Here is an 11,575-nt window from a genome sequence, read left to right as displayed (position 1 = left end):
CATGCCAAGCCGGGCTTGATCATCTTTACCCTCAATGTGTGGGGGAGGCGGTCCTGGAAGTTCAGTATGGGGCTTGTTACACCCATCAACACACTTGACACTGACAGTGTCAGCTCTCAAACTTTGTATGAATAATCATGGCTTTGCTGAAGTAATTGACATCTATCAGGGCTCTGATCTTCGCGGTAAAGGACCACTCGCCAATCATCGAGCGTGGTCGTGCTTTAGACCATCGATAGGCCCATATTTTGAAATGCTTGTCAAATGATAGCCGTTAATCACACCGCACACCAACCAATCACAACGTAGTCTGGCTTGCGACTGAAATTTCTAACTGCGCAGTTTATCCCCGGCGTAGAAATAGAAAATGTCCTCTGTAAAACGCGTCCGGCCCTATTGTATTCTTACGGGATATGGTATATTGTTCAAAGAGGCGATGACCGTCTGATAATTGAATGATTAGTTTTCAGACATTCTATCCTCAAACTTCTCCACCGGCTCCATTGAATGACTATCATTGCAATAAATATATGTTGAATAATCAAGCACAGACACTAGGGAATGACTTTCTGCTGCAGCAGTTTTGACTTGATTTCCGAAATCTTAAGTGTTCCTGTGATATTCTTCGCAGTTAACACACCAACTGACTGCCTTTCAAACTCATAAGTATGCTATTGCATTTGATCGAGCTTGTTTCATCAGGCGCGGATGGGGGGGGGGGGTAGGGGGTCTCGAGGTCTTGTCTGTCAAGATGTGCTACAGCGCGATAATGGGTGCCTGCATGTCTTATAGGGGGTTAACGACCTCATTGAGATACCATTTTCTTAAAACATGAATTTATTAGGCACAAGTTAAACCTTTCGAGGCATTATATGACAGAAATCAAGCGACTCTCAGCCAATAGGAGCGATAGCTTCTGAATAGGAGCCGATTTATCTTGTAAAAACCCCCTATGGTCAGAAATTGGTAGCTAGTGCAAGATAAATGACGTATTCTTTATCTTTATTAGTTCTTGTTATTTTTAAAGGGCGGGGGACTTCGTCTTTGAAAAATTAGGTCGTTAAGAATGAAATCCTGCTGTTAGCTTTATTCATGAACTCCTAGGATATGTAGGTTCCATGTAGATTGTAATACAGAATCGTCCTCATATTGGTGTGGTCGTCGTCACCTCGTACTCTTATCTAACTCGGAGGTGCGCATGTGCGGCGGCCAAACCGATGAGGCTTCCTATGGGCGGGGCTCCATAGGAGAAGACTCACATTACACTGGGACCTCATTGTTTAGATAGGCCTACAGGTCATGTAAATTATACATTCTGTTTCATTTTAATATGAAGAGCAAATACATAATTGAGACAACGACCATCCTTATACGTTAAAATATTTATTATCATACAATGTGTACAGAATTAAAAATTAAAAACCTTTCTTTTCTTTGACAGTTACACAAAGTTGCCTATAGGGGTCTCTCCTATCTCTCACTACATCAAAACTGTTGTGCTTGTACGAGGAATCAATCATGACCCAGTCCGCTAATTGGTCATAACCCAACAGGAAGACCACCAGTTTCACCCCCAAGCTCCAACCTAGCCTAAAGTCCTCTTTAAAGTTGAGTAAGTTAGCTAGAGGTGCACTCTTTTGGTCTTAAAGAAAACAACCTATCCTGAGTCCTGTATTATTTCATTTCCCTATATTTCACACTTCTATCCTAAATTGCCATCCAGAATAATGATATTGATGATGTGTTGCTCAACACCACTTTAACCCTTAACTCTCCAGCCTCCTCCGTGTCATCTCTCTTCTCCTCTAAACTGACCGCATACTCAGCCAGGTGGATCACGGTCGGCTTCTCACCCATGCGGTATTCAAAGATGGTGGTGTTACCTCTCTGCTGGAGGTATCTGATGATCAGGGAGCAACTTGATGTTATATCAGAACTGGAAAAACAATTCAGAACTTGTGTTGGTTGGTAGTCAATAGGATATGCAGTATAACCTCTCTATTAAGGACAACCTAGGGACTGACAAGTTCTGTCCCTAATAAAGAGGTGTCCTGATTAGAGAGCTCAAATTGAATGGAAACATCCAATTTGGGACCAAAACTAGTGACTTTGATATAGAGGGTGTCCTTAATGGAGAGGTGTCCGCTATGGGAAGTTCTACTGTATGTGACCCATCACAGCAAAACCTGGTGCAGGTCTCACAGAAGATGAGCCTAAATGACACCAGGAAGAAATTGATGTGCTCAGATTTTACGACAGGTAGACAACAGAGAAATGAACTCCGTCTCAACCTGCCAAACTCAGAGCGATATGCGCCTGGTATTGACGTGATGGGCCACATATGTATAAACACAAACAGCCTGATCCCTGTGCCAATTTCTTTTCAACTCATGGCACCTTTGAATGAAAATGACCTCTGTGACCGTGAAAAGTACATCTATATACTATAATGCGCGTTGTGGCCGCTATTTAGGAGGTAATTTTTGTTTCAATTGGGCCTTGGAAATGCGTCGAATTCTTGCAACCTTTGACTTCGTAGGTGTGGATCATAAGTAAGAGTGTCACTGAGGGTGTCATACGTCGAATATCTTCGTGGTTTTAGAATAAATAACAACTTTTCAGAGAGCACGTCGACTGGAGAGCTCCGCTCATTCTCAAAAGCATACACAAACTTCACGCATATTCTCCCTGCCACATCAGTATTAGCTTCCAGCACGTATGTAGTGCTATACAACCTGGTCCATGGTGCAGGGTATTAGCAGGGAGATTAATGATTAGCCTGTTCTATTTTAGTTCTATTCGAGAAACACTGACCTGAGTGATAAGGCAATTTCTGCAGAGTGGCCTACCGGAACATGCAGTCAGGGTATCAATAAACAGTTATGCCAGGATGGACAAAATATGTACAGTGGCCAGCGCTTGCTCTTTGATTTATTCTTTACTGACTGATGTTGTCAGTTTGAATTGCGTTCTGCATCTCTCCATGCGCCTGGCTTTGGTCCGACAGTGGCATTGGGTACGGGAGTGGGTAGGTGATATGCCTAATATGTGAGGGCCTTATTTGGAACAGGACCTGCTGTCACTGGTCTCAATGCATTGTGCAAAATAGCGTACTCCAATCAATCTATTGGGGGTTGCATGTAGATAGCAGCAATAAGTCCCTAAATGCAGTTAATTTCGTGTTTAACCTTTAATAAAACTTCAGCAACGTTAGAAATTTAATGTAGCTCAATCATCGTGTCCATTTAATTAATGTATATTACATTTCAACTTTGCCCGCTCCATGAGTATATGCTAGTCGTTATAATGTCATGAAGTCTTATCAGAAGTATCCACAGTGAAATGTCATGATTCTGGCTCTTAGAGTTCTTGTCATGCACTGACAGACATCCTGTCACGACACATATTTCACTTAGGATATCACCACTTGAAATATTATCAAAGAGAAATGCTGGGATTTCCAATGGTTAAGTACGAAGTATCACCAAACATTTTTTATTTGAGAGTGATAAATGTCAGGCAAGATGAAGCTCACAGTTTGAAATTACTTTAAAAAGGTAAGAGGACATAAAGTTTTCATGTTTTATTTACTTAGGTGTATAGTTCTTTGTATGGGCAGGTCTATAGATTATCAACAAGCATGCAGGACGTCCAATGACGGCATCCAGAATTAGTTGGGTGGCATCCAGGCAGCCGCTGATTCTGGCAGCTCTCAAAGCTGTTTCTGATTCCACAACATTCTTCTTCCAAAAAATCATCAGAAAACCCGCTGCAGGCTTCTGAAACACTAATTCTGTGGGGAGAACAAACATACCCTCCCTTCAAGTCTTCACTTTGAATGTTTCGAAAGCATTTTGTGAATTTCGCAAATCTTAACATTGAACATTTCCCACTTCCACAGCCAACCCGAGGGTCTGTGAAGTTGGCTCCCAGTTCCCAGTTCCCAGTTCCCAGTTCGTTATTCGTACCCATTTTGAAACATGGTGTGTTTGGGTACGAAATGGGCTAAGCATTTATTCCCAGTTCCCAATTCAAATTTCTTTCAAATATTAACCCTCCACAGTCCGATAACTCAACTTGGTGGTTTTAACCCTTTCCTACCAAGGTCTCGATTCAACTATCAGTGACTTTAACCTTTTCTGACACATTTCCCGGTTCAAAATACCAGCTCCTTATTCGTCTTAACTCGTTTTAACCCTTTATAACTCCATTTCCCGATTCATTTACAGTCACTTTAACCCTTTCCTACCAAGGTCTCGATTCAACTATCAGTGACTTTAACCTTTTCTGACCCATTTCGCGGTTCAAAATACCAGCTCCTTATTCGTCTTAACTCGTTTTAACCCTTTATAACTCCATTTCCCGATTCATTTACAGTCACTTTAACCCTTTCTGACTCCATTTCATTCATTTGCAAGTCTCTTTAACCCTTTCTGACTCCATTTCCCAGTTCAAAGTGCCGTGGATCGGAGACAAGACCACTAATGAATATTCATAGGTTGGAGGGTCCAGGCCTATCTATTAGACGAGTGCATGTTTTTTACTCTCAAGTACATATTTGGAGAGGTATTGAAAAAATATTTGTTGTGGCAAGTCTACAGATATAAAGAAATTATTTGATGAAAAAATTAATTTCGAATTTTGCTAATTGGGTAATAGGGGGCGTGTTTTGAGTTTTTTCTGCCAGTTGGCTGAAAAGAGTGGAAATATCAAAGTCTGTCTAATTTGTCGATTAAAAAAAAATTTCCGTGGTCAATCACCATTTTATTTTTCACCATTTACTTGCCCGACTATCCGGAATAACATAATCTAAATTTCAGATTCACAACACCACGCGTTCTTTGATGCGTCGCGGTCAAACATTGACAATTTAACTGCTAAAAGGCTTAAAAAATCAATTGTGGTCTTGTCTCATCGAGTTTGTTTACAATATGCAGCGCCATCTTGGAAAATCTGTGACGTCACCGCGGTATCGTCCTTGATTTGCAAGTCACTTTAACCCTTTTTTACTCCATTTCCCGGTTCAAAATGCCAGCTCCTTATTCGTCTTAGCTCATTTTAACCCTATATAACTCCATTTCCCTATTCAAATACTGGCTCCCAATTCAGCTATAAGTCACTTTAACCCTTTCTGACTCCATTTCCAAGTTCAAAATGCCAGTTCCTTATTCGTCTTAACTCATTTTAACCCTCTATAATTCCATTTCCCTATTCAAATACTGGCTCCCGATTCAGCTACAAGTCACTTTAACCCTTTCTGACTCCATTTCATTCATTTGCAAGTCTCTTTAACCCTTTTTGACTCCATTTTCCAGTTCAAAATGCCAGTTCCTTATTCGTCTTAACTCATTTTAACCCTCTATCAGTCCATTTCCCTATTCAAATGCTGGCTCCCGATTCAGCTACAAGTCACTTTAACCCTTTCTGACTCCATTTCATTCATTTGCAAGTCACTTTAACCCTTTCTGACTCCATTTCCCAGTTCAAAATGCCGTGTATCGAGTTTGTTTACAATTGGAAAAGCCGTGACGTCACCGCGGTATCGTCCTTGTCTGGCCTCTATCTCGACCTAACTTGAAAATAGTACACATCCCTGCGGCCTATATAATGTATGCTATTGCGTGGCCTACTTACTGACACAGACTCCCTGTAGCCAGGTCAGAACTCTCCGTCCAATTTCAACTTAAGCTAAAAAAATTGCAATGCATCAGGTGTGGATATACTGCCTATCATGCAATGTCCAGTTTAGCATGAAGCATGCTGTTTCATCTTTACCTGTTCTGTTAACACACAGACCATGCCGAGCTTGGCCTAGGAATTTTATGGTCAGTCTGGGGTGAAATCCCAAGGTGTATTGTAACAGTGACAAACAGGAATATTGCTTCAAAAAATGCCAGTTCCTTATTCGTCTTAACTCATTTCAATCCTCTATAAGTCCATTTCCCTATTCAAATGCTGGCTCCCGATTCAGCTACAAGTCACTTTAACCCTTTCTGACTCCATTTCATTCATTTGCAAGTCACTTTAACCCTTTCTGACTCCATTTCCCAGTTCAAAATGCCAGTTCCTTATTCGTCTTAACTCATTTTAACCCTCTATAACTCCATTTCCCTATTCAAATGCTGGCTCCCGATTCAGCTACAAGTCTCTTTAACCCTTTCTGACTCCATTTCATTCATTTGCAAGTCACTTTAACCCTTTCTGACTCCATTTCCCAGTTCAAAATGCCAGTTCCTTATTCGTCTTAACTCATTTTAACCCTCTATAACTCCATTTCCCTATTCAAATGATGGCTCCCGATTCAGCTACAAGTCACTTTAACCCTTTCTGACTCCATTTCATTCATTTGCAAGTCTCTTTAACCCTTTCTGACTTCATTTCCCAGTTCAAAATGCCAGTTCCTTATTCGTCTTAACTCATTTTAACCCTGCTCAGCTAAGTCTGAAGTTTCTCGTACAATCAGGTGATAGGCGGATGACCACAGTTGCTTTATTTAGTATGGCCACTACGAAGGTGGCACTATTTTGAGACGGGTATCCCTGGTTTATCTTGTATTATTGTGTACTAGCTGTCGCCGCCAGCTAATTATGTATGTAACCATGCTTGTTTATACCACTTGCAGCTTGCCGCTAAGCTCCTCCCTCTTGCAGTCAATGAGACGACTTAATTACCATTCCTGATTTTAATCCCTTTCTCTGAACCAATCAGAGTAATTGCATTCATCCTGTACGTATTTGTAACCCGTATATGATATGTTTGTGAATAATAAAGCAGATTCAATTTAGTCTTAGAATAACCAAGTTGTTTAAGAGTTGTTTCTCACGAACCTGTTGTACAAATTGTTGTACAAATTGTTGTACAAATTGTTGTACAAATTCATTCAGTTTTGTTTACCATAACAATACTTAACCGCATCCTTCAATGAATATTGCATATAAACTTGATCATTCATTCCAGGTTTAAAATGCTTCTTTGTTTACTCGCCATATATAATTTTGATACTACCCAGTAAATCACGCCAAGGCATCAACGACTCATCCCAGCTGCAACTGCCCTGCTCATAACCCGGCCCTGGGGCCTCTAGTCACAGCATCAAAGGCGTATAGCTGAGTACCAGGGCCTGTTACCTCGGAATACCCATTCTCACTTAACACCTCTTGGTCTTATGTTTATCTATGATCGTAGAGGAAGGGCGAAGGGCAACTAGCCTAATCTGCTGCTGACATCCCCTTATAATCTTCCATTGCGTAATAAAATTCCTAGGCCAAGGTATGCATGGTCTGTGTGTTAACAGAACAGATAAAGATAAAACAGCATGCTTCATGCTATACTGGACATCACATGATGGGCGGTATATCCACACCTGATGCATTGCAATTTTTTTAGCTTAAGTTGAAATTGGACGGATAGCTCTGACCTGGCTACAGGGAGTCTATGTCAGTAAGTAGGCCACGCAATAGCATACATTATATAGGCCGTAGGCATGTGTACTATTTTCAAGTTAGGTCAAGATAGAGGCAAGGCTGTAATATTGGTCAATTTTTACCGGCATCATCGATTCCTCTTCAACGATTGTTTACCAATTTTGGAGAAATTCCAAAACGCGGCCCATGAGTTAAGACGAATAAGGAACTGGCATTTTGAACCGGGAAATGGGCTTAGAAAGTGTTAAGGTGACTTGTAGCTAAATCGGGAGACAGCATTTGAATCGGGAAATAGAGTTATAAAGGGTTAAAAGGAGTTAAGGCGAATAAGGAACTGGCATTTTGAACTGGGAAATGGAGTCAGAATGGCTAAAAGTGACTTGTAGCTGAATTGGGAGCCAGTATTTGAATAGGGAAATGGACTTATAGAGGGTTAAAATGAGTTAAGACGAATAAGGAGCTGGTATTTTGAACCGGGAAATGGAGTCAAAAGGGTTAAAGTGACTTGCAAATCAAGGACGATACCGCGGTGACGTCACGGTTTTTCCAAGATGGCACTGCATATTGTAAACAAACTCGATCCATGGCATTTTGAACTGGGAAATGGAGTCAGAGAGGGTTAAAGTGACTTGCAAATGAATGAAATGGAGTCAGAAAGGGTTAACGTGACTTGCAGCTGAATCGGGAGCCAGCATTTCAATAGGGAAATGGACTTATAGAGGGTTGAAATGAGTTAAGACGAATAAGGAACTGGGCATTTTGCAACTGGGAAATGGAGTCAGAAAGGGTTAAAGAGGCTTGCAAATGAATGAAATGCAGTCAGAAAGGGTTAAAGTGACTTGTAGCTGTATCGGGAGCCAGTATTTGAATAGGGAAATGGATTTATACGTGTATAGGGTTAAAATGAGTTAAAACGAATTAGGAGCTGGCATTTTGAACTGGGAAATGGAGTCAGAAAGGGTTAAAGAGGCTTGCAAATGAATGAAATGGAGTCAGAAAGGGTTAAAGTGACTTGTAGCTGAATCGGGAGCCAGTATTTGAATAGGGAAATGGATTTATATAGGGTTAAAATGAGTTAAAACGAATTAGGAGCTGGCATTTTGAACCGGGAAATGGAGTCAGAAAGGGTTAAAGTGACTTGCAAATGAATGAAATGGAGTCAGAAAGGGTTAAAGTGACTTGTAGCTGAATCGGGAGCCAGTATTTGAATAGGGAAATGGATTTATATAGGGTTAAAATGAGTTAAAACGAATTAGGAGCTGGCATTTTGAACCGGGAAATGGAGTCAGAAAGGGTTAAAGTGACTTGCAAATGAATGAAATGGAGTCAGAAAGGGTTAAAGTGACTTGTAGCTGAATCGGGAGCCAGTATTTGAATAGGGAAATGGATTTATATAGGGTTAAAATGAGTTAAAACGAATAAGGAGCTGGCATTTTGAACTGGGAAATGTGTCAGAAAGGGTTAAAGTCACTGATAGTTGAATCGGGAGCTCGGTAGGAAAGGGTTAAAACCACCAAGTTGAGTTATCGAACTTTGGAGTGTTAATATTTGAAAGAAATTTGAATTGGGAACTGGGAAATGCTTAGCCCATTTCCTAGTTCCTTATTCGTACCTATGTTTGGGTACGAATAAGGAACTGCGAACTGGGAACTGGGAACTGGGAACTGGGAGCCAACTTCACAGACCCCCAACCCGACGTCTTCTGAACCTTAAAGGGTAACTCGTGTCAAATTTCACCATATAATGTTTAAGCTGTTTTTGACAAATGACTACGGCACTTTCTCATAAATCAGTAAGGTTTTCGAATCGAAATGCACATTTTCTAGAAATTGATGGTTTAATCCCGCCCGGACGGCTCGCTTCGATGCTGTTTTCGTTGATGACGTCACAACATGAAAATTTTTGCGGTCGCAGTAGTTTACATTCAGCGATTTTATAATAAATCTAATCAAAAATGGAAAATTTGAGATTTACATTTGTGATCAACAATTAAAAACGGACGTATTTCCACAAAGTTGTAGATCACATCATAGTATCACTTTAAATTATCTTAATGTCATTTATGATTTTGAGGGGATAAGAAAATCTCACAAAAATCTTCGAAAATTGAAAATCTCAGATGTTTGATATTTTGCGATTATCAAGAAAGCAGACACAACTTTTGTAGAACTTTCTTTAAGTCAGAGAAGTGACCAGAGCATGATTCCACTCTATTTTAAGATTAATAACTTCATGATTTGAAAAGATAGATTTTTTCGTGACATTTTGATGAAGGATTTTACGATTGACGGAAGTGCAGAGCAAACGCTAACAAGAAGAAAAATTAATAATGATCAGGAAATGTCCCACATAAAATAGGTCCAACATGAGTGAAGAGAAAGTGAGACACGTCTCAATTGGCGATCAAAGGCCGCTTGGGTGGATCCAGGCTTTGTCGTGTTAATAGTCTCTGGCCAGATAGATGCCTATTTTAGAACAAGCCAGCCAAGATGAGTTTGAATACATCAGATCACACAAACTCAGGCATGTCTCAGTACACATGTACAGTCCTTCAAAAAAGTAAATGGACACACAAAAATCAAATTTTCTTGAAAACGGCTGGTGATAAATCGATGCGGTTTGCTGCATTTGATAGGGCATTTAGTTGTGCATCATGATATCTACCACTTGGAAATTTGCTATTTTACCTATAAGTCAATTTTTTCGATTTATGAAAGGTCCCAAAATCAACTTTTTTATCACGCATTTTTTGGGGGCAAATTTTATATTGACTGGAAGCTTCTGTTGAGTTATGAGTGAATATCTAAGAAATTCCACAGTTTTCACTTGAATCTGCAACTTATTAACCCATTTGTGCAAAAGGGTTTTGTTACCCGGTCTTCTACTGCGGAGATGCCCCCTTGATATTATTCACCTGGCCCAGACAACCGGAATCATGTCACCATTTCAATGGCCTTGTTTTATATGCCTATGAATAGCTCTCCCAGGCCTGGATTTGGCAGCTGGACAATGGGTTCACCAATATTACTTTACCCTCGCGTTTACAATACATCAATGTTAACAACATTTCCACCCCCATTCAAAACCTCAGCCAATAAGGAATTAACACTCGGGCTGCATGTTGAAACTGACATAATTGGCTATGGTCGACTTCTCCAAAGTAATTCCAAAGTCAATAAACAAGGTGCAAAATTTTGACATAAAATGCTGTTTTCCCACCAATTAACACAAGATATTTTCATCACCTTGATGGGGACGTGGGTTTTTCATCATGGTGATTCATCCTATCAAGAAAAAGTACGAAAAAAATCGGAAACGAAAAAGTTGATTTTGGGGCCTTTTGTAAATCAATAAAAGTCGGTATTAGATAAAATGGCTAATTTTTATGTGGTAGATACCATGATGCACAACTAAATGTCCTATCAAATGCAGCAAACCGAATCGATTTATCACCAGCCGTTTTCAAGAAAATTTGATTTTTGTGTGTCCATTTACTTTTTTGAAGGACTGAACATATTATCATTGACACAATAACATTTTCATATTTGATCAGGCTGAAGTTTGAGTTTCACTTTACATTCATTTCCCTGATCAGGTTGATGGGGAATAATGATTTTTGAAGATGATATAATGTTATTACATCTACCTGTAATAAAAACTTGGTGATAATCGAGTCCCAAGTTACCGTGATACAGCACTTTTAGTCAATACTCTAAACTCTCCGATCTAAGACTGTTTCTAGATATGTAAGCCAAGCCCCCTGTAGATACCATGCACATTGTCGTTGGATGCCATCCAACATTCAACTCAATCGGGATGAACAGTGAGTGGGTAATAATAATTTGTTCAATGCTTATGCCTTTCGCCTTCGGATCCGCTTTATTATCCAATAGCTGATTAACTATTAACACTGATAGAGAGGTGTCCTAAGTAGGGAGGTTATGCCATTATTGTCCAATAGTGGATTCATATGTATGTTTCATGGGGGGTCTTGGGTCCTTTATATGCACTTTGATGAAAAGAAATCAGTCTTAATTATTGATTATTTCAACATCATTGAGAGGCACATTCGAGAGTATTTCATTATGATACCTTATACCTTATGACTATTCTACTGGAGGCAATTTATAATTACCAACATTGCTATTACA

At 39.9% G+C, this 11,575-nt stretch overlaps 1 protein-coding gene across 5 annotated transcripts in view; it reads right to left on the bottom strand.

Moving 5' to 3' along the window:
- Window positions 1-11,575, bottom strand: part of LOC135501342 (uncharacterized) — a 54,111-nt gene that overhangs the window by 23,439 nt on the left and 19,097 nt on the right. Inside the window, exon 5 of one of the 5 annotated variants that reach the window (XR_010449582.1) lies at window positions 1,374-1,936. The exons of the other annotated variants lie outside the window; for them this stretch is intronic. The gene's annotated coding sequence lies outside the window, so the exon portion shown is untranslated. Of the gene's footprint in view, window positions 1-1,373; window positions 1,937-11,575 lie in introns of those variants that run through there. 5 annotated transcript variants of the gene reach the window in all.

The sequence above is a fragment of the Lineus longissimus genome, chromosome 17, assembly GCF_910592395.1.
Source record: "Lineus longissimus chromosome 17, tnLinLong1.2, whole genome shotgun sequence".
NCBI classification, from domain to species: domain Eukaryota; kingdom Metazoa; phylum Nemertea; class Pilidiophora; order Heteronemertea; family Lineidae; genus Lineus; species Lineus longissimus.
Note: the sequence above shows the minus strand (reverse complement) of the source record. Positions and strands in the feature narration are given on the sequence as shown.